The sequence below is a fragment of the Pan paniscus genome, chromosome 3 (assembly GCF_029289425.2).
Source record: "Pan paniscus chromosome 3, NHGRI_mPanPan1-v2.0_pri, whole genome shotgun sequence".
In the NCBI taxonomy this organism is placed as follows: domain Eukaryota; kingdom Metazoa; phylum Chordata; class Mammalia; order Primates; family Hominidae; genus Pan; species Pan paniscus.
This window is the reverse complement of record NC_073252.2, coordinates 96,021,806-96,036,689: the sequence shown is the minus strand read 5'-3', so window position 1 is coordinate 96,036,689 and position 14,884 is coordinate 96,021,806. Positions and strand designations below refer to the sequence as shown.

The window sequence follows — 14,884 nt, the reverse complement described above, 5'->3', positions numbered from 1 at the left end:
ATGGGATTGCTGGGTCAAATGGTATTTCTAGTTCTAGATCCTTGAGGAATCGCCACACTGTCTTCCACAATGATTAACTAATTTACACTCCCACCAACAGTGTAAAAGCATTCCTATTTCTCCACATCCTCTCCAGCATCTGCTGTTTTCTGACTTTTTAATGATCGCCATTCTAACTGGTGTGAGATGGTATCTCATTGTGTTTTGATTTGCATTTCTCTGATGACCAGTGATCATGAGCAATTTTTGTGTCTGTTGGCTGCATTACTGTCTTCTTTTGAGAAGTGTCTGTTCATATCCTTTGCCCACTTTTTGCTGGGGTTGTTTTTTTCTTGTAAATTCGTTTAGGTTCTTTATAGATTCTGGATATTAGCCCTTTGTCAGATGGGTAGATTGCAAAAATTTTCTCCCATTCTGTAGGTTGCCTGTTCACTCTGATGATAGTTTCTTTTGCCATGCAGAAGCTCTTTAGTTTAATTAGATCCCATTTGTCAATTTTGACTTTTGTTGCCATTGCTTTTGGTGTTTTAGACATGAAGTCCTTGCCCATGCCTATGTCCTGAATGGTAATGCCTAGGTTTTCTTCTAGGGTTTTTATGGTTTTAGGTCTAACATTTAAGCTTTTAATCCATCTTGAATTAATTTTTGTATAAGGTGTAAGGAAGGGATCCAGTTTCAGCTTTCTACATATGGCTAGCCAGTTTTCCCAACATCATTTATTAAATAGGGAATCCTTTCCCCATTTCTTGTTTTTGTCAGGTTTGTCAAAGATCAGATGGTTGTAGATGTGTGGTGTTATTTCTGAGGGCTCTGTTCTGTTCCATTGGTCTGTATTTCTGTTTTGGTACCAGTACCACGCTGTTTTGGTTACTGTAGCCTTGTAGTATAGTTTGAAGTCAGGTAGCATGATGCCTCCAGCTTTATTCTTTTTGCTTAGGATTGTCTTGGCAATGCAGGCTCTTTTTTGGTTCCATATGAGCTTTAAAGTAGTTTTCTTCCAATTCTGTGAAGAATGTCATTATTAGCTTGATGGGGATGGCATTGAATCTATAAATTACCTTGGTCAGTATGGCCATTTTCACAATATTGATTCTTCCTACCCATGAGCATGGAATATTCTTCCATTTGTTTGTGTTCTCTTTTATTTCATTGAGCAGTGGTTTGTAGTTCTCCTTGAAGAGGTCCTTCACATCCCTGTAAGTTGGATTCCTAGGTATTTTATTCTCTTTGAAGCAATTGTGAATGAGAGTTCACTCATGATTGGCTCTCTGTTTGTCTGTTATTGGTGTCTAAGAATGCTTGTGATTTTTGCACATTGATTTTGTATCCTGAGACTTTGCTGAAGTTGCTTATCAGCTTAAGATTTTGGCTGAGACGATGGAGTTTTCTAAATATACAATCATGTCATCTGCAAACAGGGACAATTTGACTTCCTCCTTTCCTAATTGAATACCCTTTATTGATTTCTCTTGCCTGATTGCCCTGGCCAGAACTTCCAACACTATGTTGAATAGGAATGGTGAGAGAGGGCATCCCTGTCTTGTGCCAATTTTCAAAGGGAATGCTTCCAGTTTTTTCCCATTCAGTATGATACTGGCTGTGGGTTTGTCATAGATAGCTTTTATTATTTTGAGATACGTGCCATCAATACCTAGTTTATTGAGAGTTTTTAACGTGAATATTGCGGGATCTGGCCAGCAGCCCGCAATGCAACGGGGCTGTCTCTTTGTTCCCAGGTGGATTGGCAGGTCAAGAAATAAAAGAAACACACAAAATAGTGAAAGCTTGGTCCAGGGGGGTCACTGCCTTTTGGTCCTGTGATGCTGCCAATGCACTGGATATGCCAGCATTTGTTATTAAGTTTAGTGAGGGCAGGGGTAGGTTAGTGAGAGATTTAGGGTCGTTTGATTATGAGGTGAGATGTTCACATGGGGATGAAGTAATTCTTTAATATAACATCTGTGCAGAAGTACAGCATACAGAAATAAGAATTTACAACATAATGTGTGCATCAGCAATTCCTAACAGCCTTAAAACAGAAACACAGTCTTTCCATAACCTATGATTAGCACGATATCAATCAGCAGTAACAGTTGCAGCAAAAGCTGGTTACAAACAATCCGTAGATACAGGACCTGAAACTAGACAAGTGGTTAGACCAGAAATTCTCAGAAGGGAGTATGTCTTAACCCTAAAAAGACCTAGAAGAGCCGTGGCAGATGAGGGCGTTTATAGCCCTATCTTATCCATATGAACAGGCGCCCTTCATGCGTCTGTTTATAGGCTCTCCACAAGGGTTGCATTCCATTCCCAGAGCTATGAACCTCTGCTTTTTTGGGATAGGAATCTTGGTGATGTGAAACCTCCCTGACTGCACATCCGTTCATAGGCTCTCTGCAGGGGGAAGCACATCACGCGCTGTTGGCTCATTCTGGCAGCCCAGCCTGGCATTGTCTTTACACAATCCTGCATGCAATTTTGTATTTACAATAATCAGTTGCATTTCATCTTTTATTCCATAGCAATAGTTTCAGGGGGTCTCCCTACACATGAAGGCTGTTGAATTTTGTCGAAGGCCTTTTCTTCATCTGTTGAGATAATCATGTGGTTTTTGTCATTGGTTCTGTTTATGTGATGGATTATGTTTACTGATTTGCATACGTTGAACCAGCCTTGCATCTCAGGGATGAAGCCAACTTGATCTTGGTGGATAAGCTTTTTGATGTGCGGCTGGATTTGGTTTGCCAGTATTTTACTGAGGATTTTTACATTGATGTTCATCAGGGATATTGGTCTAAAATTCTCTTTTTTTGTTGTGTCTCTGCCAGGCTTTGGTATCAGGATGATACTGGCCTCATAAAATGAGTTAGGAAGGAGTCCCTCTTTTTCTATTGATTGGAAGTTTCAGAAGGAATGGTACCATCTCCTCTTTTTACCTCTGGTAGAATTTGGCTGTGAATCCATCTTGTCCTGGAAATTTTTTGGTTGGTAGGCCATTAATTATTGCCTCAATTTCAGAACCTGTTATTGGTTGATTCAGTGATTCAAAATTCGTGTAGAGGTGTTTATAGTATTCTCTGATGGTAGTTTGTATTTCTGTGGGGTTGGTGGTGATATCCCTTTTGTCATTTTTTATTGCGTCTATTTGAGTCTTCTCTCTTTTCTTCTTTATTAATCTTGCTAGTGGTGTATCAATTTTGTTGATCTTTTCAAAAAACCAGCTCCTGGATTCATTGATTTTTTGAATGTTTTTTTGTTTCTCTCTCTCCTTCAGTTCTGCTCTGATCTTAGTTATTTCTTGCCTTCTGCTAGCTTTTGAATGTGTTTGCTCTTGCTTCTCTAGTTCTTCTAATTGTGATGTTAGGGTGTTGATTTTAGATCTTTTCTGCTTTCTCTTGTGGGCATTTAGTGCTATAAATTTCCCTCTACACCCTGCTTTAAATGTGTCCCAGAGATTCTGGTATGTTGTGTCTTTTTTATCATTGGTTTCAAAGAACATCTTTATTTCTGCCTTCATTTTGTTATGTACCCAGTAGTCATTCAGGAGCAGGTTGTTCAGTTTCCATGTAGTTGTGCGGTTTTGAGTGAGTTTCTTAATCCTCAGTTCTAATTTGATTGCACTGTGATCTGAGAGACAGTTTTTTTGTGATTTCTCTTCTTTTGCATTTGCTGAGGAGTGTTTTACTTCCAACTATGTGGTCAATTTTGGAATAGGTGCAGTGTGGTGCTGAGAAGAATGTATATTCTGTTGATTTGGGGTGGAGAGTTCTGTAGATGTCTATTAGGTCTGCTTGGTGCAGAGCTGAGTTCAAGTCCTGGATATCCTTGTTAACCTTCTGTCTCATTGATCTGTCTACTATTGACAGTGGGGTGTTCAAGTCTCCCATTATTATTGTGTGGGAGTCTAATGTAGGTGTCTAAGGACTTGCTTTATGGATCTGGGTGCCCCTGTATTGGGTGCATATATATTTAGGGTAGTTAGCTCTTTTTGTTGAATTGATCCCTTTACCATTATGTAATGGCCTTGTCTCTTTTGATCTTTGTTCATTTAAAGTCTGTTTTATCACAGGCTAGGATTGCAATCACTGCTTTTTTTTTTTTTTTTTTTTTTTTTTTTTGCTTTCCATTTGCTTCTAAATCTTCCTCCATCCCTTTATTTTGAGCCTATGTGTGTCTCTGCATGTGAGATGGATCTCCTGAATACAGCACACGGGTAGTCTTGACCCTTTATCCAATTTGCCCATCTGTGTCTTTTAATTGGGGCATTCAGCCTGTTTACATTTAAGGTTACTATTGTTATGTGTGAATTTGATCCTGTCATTATGATGTTAGCTGGTTATTTTGCCCATTAGTTGATGCTGTTTCTTCCTAGCATTGATGGTCTTTACAATTTGGCACGTTATTGCAGTGTCTGGTAGTGGTTATTTGTTTCCATGGTTAGTGCTTCCTTCAGGAGCTCTTATAAGGCTCTTGTAATCTCTCAGCCTTTGCGTGTCTGTTAAGAATTTTATTTCTTTTTCACTTATGAAGCTTAGTTTGGCTGGATATGAAATTGTGGGTTAAAAATTCTTTTTCAGAATATTGAATATTGTCCCCCAGTCTCTTCTGGCTTGTAGGGTTTCTGCTGACAGATCCGCTGTTAGTCTGATGGGCTTCCCTTTGTGGGTAACCCGACCTTTCTCTCTGGCTGCCCTTAACATTTTTTCTTCATTTCAACCTTGGTGAATCTGACAATTATGTGTCTTGGGGTTGCTATTCTCAAGAAATATCTTTTTTGTGTTCTCTGTATTTCCTGAATTTGAATGTTGGCCTGCCTTGCTAAGTTCAGGAAGTTCTCCTGGATAATATCCTGAAGAGTGTTTTCCAGCTTGGTTCCATTCTCCTCATCACTTTCTGGTACAGCAATCAAAAGTAGATTTATTCTTTTCACATAGTCCCATATTTCTGAGAGGTTTTGTTTGTTTCTTTTTACTCTTTTTTCTCTAAACTTGTCTTCTCACTTTATTTCATTAATTTGTTCTTCAATCACTGATACCCTTTTGATTGAATCAGCTATTGAAGCTTGTGCATGCATCATGAAGTTTTTGTGCCATGGTTTTCAGCTCTGTCAGGTCACGTAAGGTCTTCTCTACACTGTTTATTCTAGTTAGCCATTCGTCTAACTTTTTTTCAAGGTTTTTAGCTAGCTTGCTTGTGATGGGCTCAAACATGCTCCTTTAGCTCAGAGAAGCTTATTACTGATTCTTATTACTGATCTTCTGAAGCCTACTTCTGTCAACTGGTGAAAGTCATTCTCCACCCAGCTTTGTTTTGTTGCTGTTGAGGATCTGCAATCCTTTGGAGGAGAAGAGGCACTCTGGTTTTTAGAATTTTCAGCTTTTCTGCTCTGGTTTCTCCCCATCTTTGTGGTTTTATCTACCTTTGGTCTTTGATGTTGGTGACCTACAGATAGGGTTTTGGCATAGATGTCCTCTTTGTTGATGTTGATGCTATTCCTTTTTGTTTGTTAGTTTTCCTTTTAACAATCAGGTCCCTCAGCTGCAGGTCTGTTGGAGTTTGCTGGAGGTCTACTCCAGACCCCGTTTGCCGGGGTATCACCAGCGGAGACTGCAGAACAGCAAATACTGCAGAATAGCAAATATTGCTGCCTTATCCTTTTTCTGGAAGCTTCGTCCCAGAGGGGCACCAGCCTGTATGAGGTGTCTGTTAGCCCCTTCTGGGAAGTTTCTCCTAGTTCGTCTACATGGGGGTCAGGGCCCCATTTGTGGAGGCAGTCTGTCTGTTCTCAGAGTTCAAATGCCATGCTGGGAGAACCACTGCTGTCTTCAGAGTTGTCAGACAGGGACATTTAAGTCTGCAGAAGCTGTCTGCTGCCTTTTGTTTCACTATGCCCTGCCCACCAAGGTGGAGTCTATAGAGGCAGTAGGCCTTGCTGAGCTGCAGTGGGCTCTGCCCAGTTTGAGCTACGTGGCCGCTTTGTTTACCTACTCAAGCCTCAGCAATGGCAGACACCCCTCCCCCTGGCTGGCTGCAGCCTGGCAGGTAGATCTCAGATTTCTGCACTAGCAGTGAGCAAGGCTCTGTGGGCATGGGACCCACCGAGCCAGGCACGGGAGATAATCTCCTGGTCTGTCGGTTGCTAAGACTATGGGAAAAGTACAGTATTTGGGCTGGAGTGAAACAATTTTCCAGGTACAGTCTGTCACGGCTTCCCTTGGCTAGGAAAGGGAAATCCCTCAACCTCTTGCACTTCCTGGGTGAGGTGATGCCCTGTCCTGCTTCGGCTTGCCCTCTGTGGGCTGCACCCACTGTCCAACAAGTCCCAGTGAGATGAACCAGGTACCTCAGTTGGAAATGCAGAAGTCACCTGCCTTCTGCCTCAATCACACTGGGAGCTGCAGACCAGAGCTGTTCCTATTCGGCCATCTTGGAATGGCACTACATATGGGATTCTGTCAAGACCAATAGGTGAAAACTGTAGAGATTCATATTTCAATTCAGTACAAGTAATAACTGAATTTTGTGTAGTACAGTTTTAAGATGTACAGTGTGATTTTAAGAGAACAACAACAGAAGGAACAATGAAAAGCAAACCAGAAAAAATATGTGTAACAATTTAAAGGTAAGAATTGTTATATAACTACTTTGAAATCTGTTGCCCTTAATTGCTGATACATGAATTATTTATTTTATTATACATAAAATTTATATTTGTGGGATTAATTCTTATAATTTAGATATTAGTTTTTTCAGGCTTTTAATGTTTATTAAAACTTATTTTTCTGAGGGTTTTCTATGTAAGTGTGCTCAAATAAGTTTATATTCTGTGCAAACATCTATTTTTATTCTTTTTTTATCATTAAGAGACAATTCTCTGTGTGTTTTGTGTTTCTACACACCTTTGCTTGCACCTCCTTTTTAAGGATGATTGTACATCCTTTTTAAGGATGATTGCCTTCAAAGATACAATGTCTCCCTCCTCAGCAAAGGGTGTGCTTACTGCTCATTATAAAAGATCCACGTTCCCAGAACTCACAGTTTTTCTCCCATTTTGTTTGCTAGTATTTATTTTGCCCCATCTGCCTTGTCCCCAGTAAGACTTTAGGGCAAGGAGGACTGATGCAAGTGTGCTGTTCTCATGCTGTTTGTTATGCCATGAGGAATAAAGTCCTTTGTCTCTGACTCAGGAGTTTTGCATTTTTCTGTGAAACTGTGGCAGGTCACCTTTGTAACTTGAAGTAGGGCAAAATTTCAGACCCATCATAGTCCTTCCTATTCACATATCATTAACTTACAGACATTTTTCTTTTATTATATTTTGCTCCCACAGGTCCCAGTAGTGCATCTGATAGCCTCCTCAAAATAGCTCTCTAGTTTCTGTCAATTTAATTTATTTTTCATTAAATTTAAGAACATTAAATATAAGAACAAGTTTAACATACCTACATGTACTCTAAATTAATTTTTTTAGATTGCTAGATTTCTAGACTTTCAGTTTGAGTTTCTATCTGTTATCAACCTTTGATATTTGTCTTTAATTTCTATTGTTCATTTAGTCCGATATAAGTATAAATAAATATATATGTGTGTATATATATTTCAAATACATATATATGTGTGTATATATATTTCAAATACATATATATGTATTTATATATATAATATATAATATATATTATATATAAATATATATAATATATAAATAAATAAATATATTTAATAAATAAATATATATAATTATATAATAAATAAATAAATATATATAATAAATAAATAAATATATATAATAAATAAATAAATATATATAATAAATAAATAAATATATATAAATATAAATATATATAAATATATTAAAAAATATATATATATATGTATTTGAAATAGGGTCTCACTCTTTTGCCCAGGCTGGAGTGCAATGGTGCAGGTATGGCTCACTGCACCCTTGCCCTCCTGGGTTGAAGTGATCCTCCTGCTTCAGTCTTCTGTGTAGCTGGGATCACAGGCATGGGCCGTTACACCTGGCTATTTTAAAAAAATTTTTCATAGAGACAAGGTCTCACTTTGTTGCCCAGGATGATCTTGAACTCCTGGCACAAGTCCCCCTGCCTCTGCCTCCCAAAGCATTGGGGTTACAGGGGTGAGCCACCACGCCCAGTATATATTTTTAATTGTGGTAAAAAAATAATATTAAATTTATTATCTTAACTATTTTAAGTGCTGATATAAGTATATTTTAAATCCATCATGAATGTTAATAATTTTTGGAACATTTCTGCTATATTTTGTTTAAAATGTACTAACAGTTCATTATTCTTAGTAACCTGACGTTTAGATAAAAATAATTAGTTTTTTTTTGTTTGTTTGTTCGTTTGTTTTTTATTGAGATGGAGTGTTGCTCTGTCGCCCAGGCTGGAGTACAATGGTGCGATCTCTGCTCACTGCAATCCCTGCCTCCTGGGTTCAAGCAATTCTCCTTCCTCAGCCTCCTGAGTAGCTGGGATTACAGGTGTGCACCACCATGCCTGGCTAATTTTTGTATTTTTAGTAGAGATGGGGTTTCACCATGTTGGTCAGGCTGATCTCGAACTCCTGACCTCATGATCCACCTGCCTCAGCTTCCCAAAGTGCTGGGATTACAGGCGTGAGCCACCACACCCAGCCAGAATTATAGTATTTATTCTTTACTGTAGATATTGAGAAGCCTAGCACAGTGATTATTAGCATGATCTCTGGACTTAGAGTGTTTGAATATACTTTTTTGCTCTGCCACTGATCTCGTGCAAGTTATTTAAACTCTTTGTACTTAGTAAAATGAAGATCATAGTAGTACATACCTAAAAGTATTGTTGCAATACTAAGTGAATCAAAAAACACTTTGAATATCTTCTGGCACGCAGTAAGGACTCAGTAAATTTGCTATTCTTGTTGACAATTTAAAACTACCTACAGGTATAACTAAGACTCAGTTTATAGAATATTTGACAAAATCTAAAATCAAGAGTGAAATATAAACCCTAAACATGTCTGATTTTTAAAAATTCAGTCTGGTAAACCTTGTGTTTAATCGTAGTATCGATTGACTTATGTTTAATTTGATTATCAACATGTTTGTGTGTATATGTATTAGACTATTTTATGTATTGTATTGGTCCATTTGTTTTGCCACTTAATTTTTTTTTAAATTTCCATAGGCTATTGGGGACCAGGTAGTGTTTGGTCACATGAATAAATTCTTTAGTGGCGATTTGTGAGATTTGGTGCATCCATCATCCCAGCAATATACACTGCACCCAATTTGTAGTCCTTTATTCCTCTTTCCCTTCCACCCATTCCCCCCTGAGTCTTCAAAGTTCATTGTGTCATTCTTATGCCTTTGCTTCCTCATAGCTTAGGTCCCACATATGAATGAGAACATAAGATGTTTGGTTTTCCATTCCTGAGTTACTTCGCTAAGAATAATAGTCTCCAGTCTCAACCAGGTTTCTGTGAATGCCATTAATTCATTCCTTTTTATTGCTGAGTAGTATTTCATTGTAGACATGTATCACAGTTTCTTTATCCACTCATTGATTGATGGGCATTTGGGTTGGTTCCACATTTTTACAATTGTGAATTATGCTGCTATAAATATGCGTATGCAAGTATCTTTTTCGTATAATGACTGCTTTTCCTATGGGTAGATAACCAGTAGTGGGATTGCTGGATCAAATGGTAGTTCTACTTTAAGTTTTTAATGAAATCTCGATAATGTTTTCCATAGTGGTTGTACTAGTTTACGTTCTGACCATCAGTATAAAAGTGTTCCCTGTTCACTGCATCCACACCAACATCTATTATTTTTTGATTTTTTGATTATGGCCATTCTTGCAGGAGTAAGGTGGTATCACATTGTAGTTTTGATTTGCATTTACCTGATCATTAATGATGCTGAGCATCATTTTCATATGTTTGTTGGCTATTTGTATATCTTCATTTGAGAATTGTCTATTCATGTCCTTAGCCCACTTTTGGATGGGATTGTTTGTTTTCTTGCTAATTTGGTTGAGTTTGTTGTAGATTCTGGATATTAGTCCTTTGTCAGATGTATAGATTATGATGATTTTCTCCCACTCTATGGGTTGTCTGTTTACTCTGCTGACTGTTCCTTTTGCCATACAAAAGCTCTTCAGTTTAATTAAGTCCCAGCTATTTATCTTTGCTTTTATTGCATTTGCACTTGTTTTTGGGTTCTCCTTGGTCATGAAATCCTTGTCTAAGCCAATGTCTAGAAGGTTTTTGCTGGTTGTATCTTCTAGAATTTTTATAGTTTCAGATCTTAGATTTAAGTTCTTGACCCATCTTGAGTTGATTTCTGTATAAGGTGAGAAATGAGGATTGAGTTTCATTCTCCTACATTTGGCTCGCCAATTTTCCCAGCACGTTTGTTGAATAGGGTGTTTTTTTTTTTCCCCATTTTATGTTTTTGTTTGCTTTGTTGAAGATCAGTTGACTGTAAGTATTTAGGTTTATTTCCGAGTTCTCTATTCTGTTCCATTGATCTATGCACCTATGTTTATACCAGTACCATGCTGTTTTAGTGACTATGGCCTTGTAGTGTAGTTTGAATTCAGGTAATGTGATGCCTCCACATTTGTTCTTTTTGCTTGGTCTTGCCTTGGCTATGTGGGCTTTTCTTTGATTCTATATCAATTTTAGGATTTTTTTTTCTAGTTCTGTGAGGGTGATGATGGTATTTTGATGGGAATTGCATTGAATTTGTAGATTGCTTTTGGCAATATGGTCATTTTCACAATATTGATTCTACCCATCCATGAGTATGGGATGTGTTTCTATTTGTTTTTTGTGGTCTATGATTTCTTTCAGCAGTGTTTTGTAGTTTTCCTTGTAGAGGTCTTTCACCTCCTTGGTTAGGTATATTCCTAAGTATTTTATTTTTCTTGAAGCGATTGTAAAAAGTTTGAGTTCTTGATTTGATTCTTAGCTTGTCACTGTTGGTATATAGAAGAGCTACTGATTTGCGTACATTAATTTTGTATCTGGAAACTTTGCTGAATTCTTTTATCAGTTCTAGGAGCTTTTTGGAGGAGTCTTTAGGGTTTTCTAGATATACAATCATATCATCAGCAAACAGTGACAGTTTTATTTTCTCTTTACCAATTTGCATGCCCTTTATTTCTTTCTGTTGTCTGATTGCTCTGGCTAGTACTTCCAGTACTATGTTGAATAGAAGTGGTGAGAGTAGGCATCTTTGTCTTGTTCCAGTTCTCAGAGGGGGAATGCTTTCAACTTTTCCCCATTCAGTATTATGTTGGTTGTGGTTTGTCATAGATGGCTTTTATTACATTGAGATATGTCCCTTCTATGCTGATTTTGATGAGAATTTTAATCATAAAGTGATGCTGGATTTTGTCAAATGCTTTTTCTGCATCTATTGAGATGATCATGTGATTTTTCTTTTTAATTCTGTTTATGTGATGTATCACAATTATTGACTTGCATATATTAAACCTTCCCTGCATCCCTGGTGTGAAACCTACTTGATCATGGTAGATTATCTTTTTGATGTGTCTTTGGATTCAGTGAGCTAGTATTTTGTTAAGGATTTTTACATCTATGTTCATCAGGGATATCCGTTTGTAGTTTTCTTTTTTTGTTATGTCCTTTCCATGTTTTGGTATTAGGGTGATACTGGCTTTATAGAATGATTTAGAGAGGTTTCCCTCTTTCTCTATCATTTGGAATAGTGTCAAAAGGATTGGTACCAATTCTTCTTTGAATGTCTGGTAGCTTTGAATCCTTCTGGTCCTGGACTTTTTTTTTTCTTGGTAAGTTTTTATTACCATTTCAATATCACTATTGGTTTGTTCAGGGTATCTGCTTCTTCCTGATTTAAGCTAGGTTGGTTGTATCTTTCCAGGAATTTATCCATCTCCTCTAGGTTTTCTAGTTTTTATGTATAAAGATGTTCATAATAGCCTTGAATGATCTTTTATATTTCTTTGGTGTCAGTTGTAATATCTCCCATTTTGTTTCTAATTGAGCTTATTTGGATTTTCTCTCTTCTTTTCTTGGTTAATCTTGCTAATGGCCTATCAATTTTATTTATCTTTTTGCTTTTTGTTTCATTTATCTTTTGTATAGTTTCAATTTCATTTATTCTACTCTGATCTTGGTTATTTCCTTTCTTTTACTGGGGTTAAGTTTGTTTTTTTCTTGTTTCTCTAGTTCTTTGAGGTGTGACCTTAGATTGTCTGTTTGTGCTCTTTTAGACTTTTTGGTGTAGGCATTTAGGGCTATGAACTTTCCTCTTAGCACTACCTTTGCTGTATCCCAAAGGTTTTGTTAGGTTGTGTTACTATTGTTCTGTTTGAGTAATCTTTTGATTTCCATCTTGATTTCATTGTTGACCCAGTGATCATTCAGGAGCATGTTATTTAATTTCCCTCTATTTGCATGATTTTGAAGGTTCCTTTTAGAGTTGATTTCCTGTTTTATTCTACTGTGGTCTGAAAGAGTGCTTGTAATAATTTCAGTTTTCTTAAATTTATTGAGGCTTGTTTCATGGCCTATCATATGGTCTATCTTGGAGAACGTTGCATGTGCTGATGAATAGAATGTATAGTCTGCAATTGTTGGGTAAAATGTTCCGTAAAGATCTGTTAAGTCCATTTGTCCTAGGGCATAGTTTAAATCCATTGTTTCTTTGTTGACTTTCTGTCTTGATGACCTGTCTAGTGCTGTCCGTGAAGTACTGAAGTCCCCCACTGTTATTGTGTTGCTGTCTATCTCATTTCTTACGTCTAGTAGTAATTGTTTTATAAATTTGTGAGCTCCAGTATTAGATGCATATATATTTAGGATTGTGATATTTTCCTGTTGGACAAGGCCTTCTTTGTCTTTTTTAAACTGCTGTTGCTTTAAAGTTTGTTTTGTCTGATGTAAGAAGAGCTACTTCTCCTGGCTTTTGGTGTTCATTTGCATGGAGTGTGTTTTTCCACCCCTTTACCTTAAGTTTATATGAGTTCTTATGTGTCAGGTGAGTCTCCTGAAGGGAGCAGAGACTGCTAGTTGGTAAATTCTTATTCCTTCTGCAATTCTGTATTTTTTAAATGGAGCATTTAGGCAATGTACATTCAACGTTAGTATTGAGATATGAGGTACTATTCCATTTATCATGCTATTTGTTGCCTGTATACCTTGGTTTTCTTCTTTACTTTTCTTTTTTTTTGAGACACATCCTCACTCTCTCACTCAGGCTGGAGTGCAGTGGCTCAATCTTGGCTCACTGCAATGTCCGCCTCCCAGGTTCAAGCAATTCTTGTGCCTCAGCCTTTCAAGTAGCTGGGATTAGAGGCACTCACCATCACACCCGGCTAATTTTTGTATTTTTAGTAGAGACAGGGTTTTACCATGTTGGCCAGGCTAGGCTCAAACTCCTGACCTCAAGTGATCTGTCCCCCTCTGCCTCCCAAAGTACTGGGATTACCAGTGTGAGCTACTGCACTGGGCCATTGTTTTTTGTTTTTAATTGTATTTTTGTTTTGTAGGTCCTGTGAGATTTATGGTTTGAAGAGGTTCTGTTTTGATGTGCTTCTGGGATTTGTTTTAAAATTTAGGGCTCCTTTTAGCAGTTCTTGTAGTACTGGCCTGGTAGTGGCAAGTTCTCTCAGCATTTGTTTGTCTGAAAAGGTTGTATGTTTCCTTCATTTCTGAAGCTCAGTTTCACTGGATACAAAAGTTTTGGCTTATAGTTGTTTTGTTTAAGGAGGCTGAAGATAGGGCCCCAATCTCTTCTAGCTTGTAGGGTTTCTGCTGAGAAATCTGCTCTTAATCTGATAGGTTTTCCTTTATAGGTTACCTGGTGCTTCTGCCTCACAGCTCTTAAGATTGTTTTTTTCCTCTTAACTTTAGATAACCTGATAACATTGTCCCTAGGCAGTGATCTTTTGTGATGAATTTCCCAGGTGTTTTTTGAGCTTCTTGTATTTGGATGTCTAGGTCTCTAGCAAGGCTGGGAACGTTTTCCTCACTTACTTCCCCGAGTATGTTTTCCAAACTTCTAGATTTCTCTTCTTTCTCAATTATTCTTAGGTTTGGTCATTTAACATAATCCTAGACTTCTTGGAAGCTTTGTTCATATTTTCTTATTTTTTTTCTTTGTCTTTGATTGGGTGAATTAAAAAACATTGTCTTCAAGCTTCAAGTTCCTTCTTCTGCTTGTTACATTCTATTGCTGAGACTTTCCAGAGCATTTTGTATTTCTATTAGTGTGTCCATTGTTTACTGAAGTTTTGATTGTTTTTTATTTATACTGTTTATTTCATTGAATATTTCTTCCTTCATTTCATATATATATTTCATATATATTTCACATATATATTTCATATATATTTCACATATATATTTCACATGTATATTTCACATGTATATTTCACATATGTATATTTCACATATGTATATTTCACATATATATTTCATATATATATTTAACATATATTTCACATATATATTTCATATATATATTTAACATATATATATTTTTTATATATATATATATATTTATTTCCTTAAATTGGGCTCTGACTTTCTCTGACGTCTTTTTGATTAGCTTAATAACTTTCCTCTGAATTCTTTTTCAGGCAAATCAGGGATTTCTTCTTGGTTTGGATCCATTGCTGGTGAGCTATTGTGATTTTTTGAGGATGTTAATGAACCTTATTTTGTCTTATTACCAGAGTTAGGATTTTGGTTCCTTCTCATTTGGGTAGGCTTTGTCAGAGGAAGGGTGTAGGACTCAAGGCTGTTTTCAAGGGAAACAAGATTAATTTGTCCCATGGGGTGTCCCCTTGCTGTATTATTCTCCCCCTTTTCCTAGGGGTGTGGC

At 37.1% G+C, this 14,884-nt stretch overlaps 1 protein-coding gene across 4 annotated transcripts in view; it reads left to right on the top strand.

Annotated features, from left to right (window-relative positions):
* Positions 1-14,884, top strand: part of STPG2 (sperm tail PG-rich repeat containing 2) — a 718,556-nt gene that overhangs the window by 182,793 nt on the left and 520,879 nt on the right. The gene's annotated exons all lie outside the window — the stretch shown is intronic.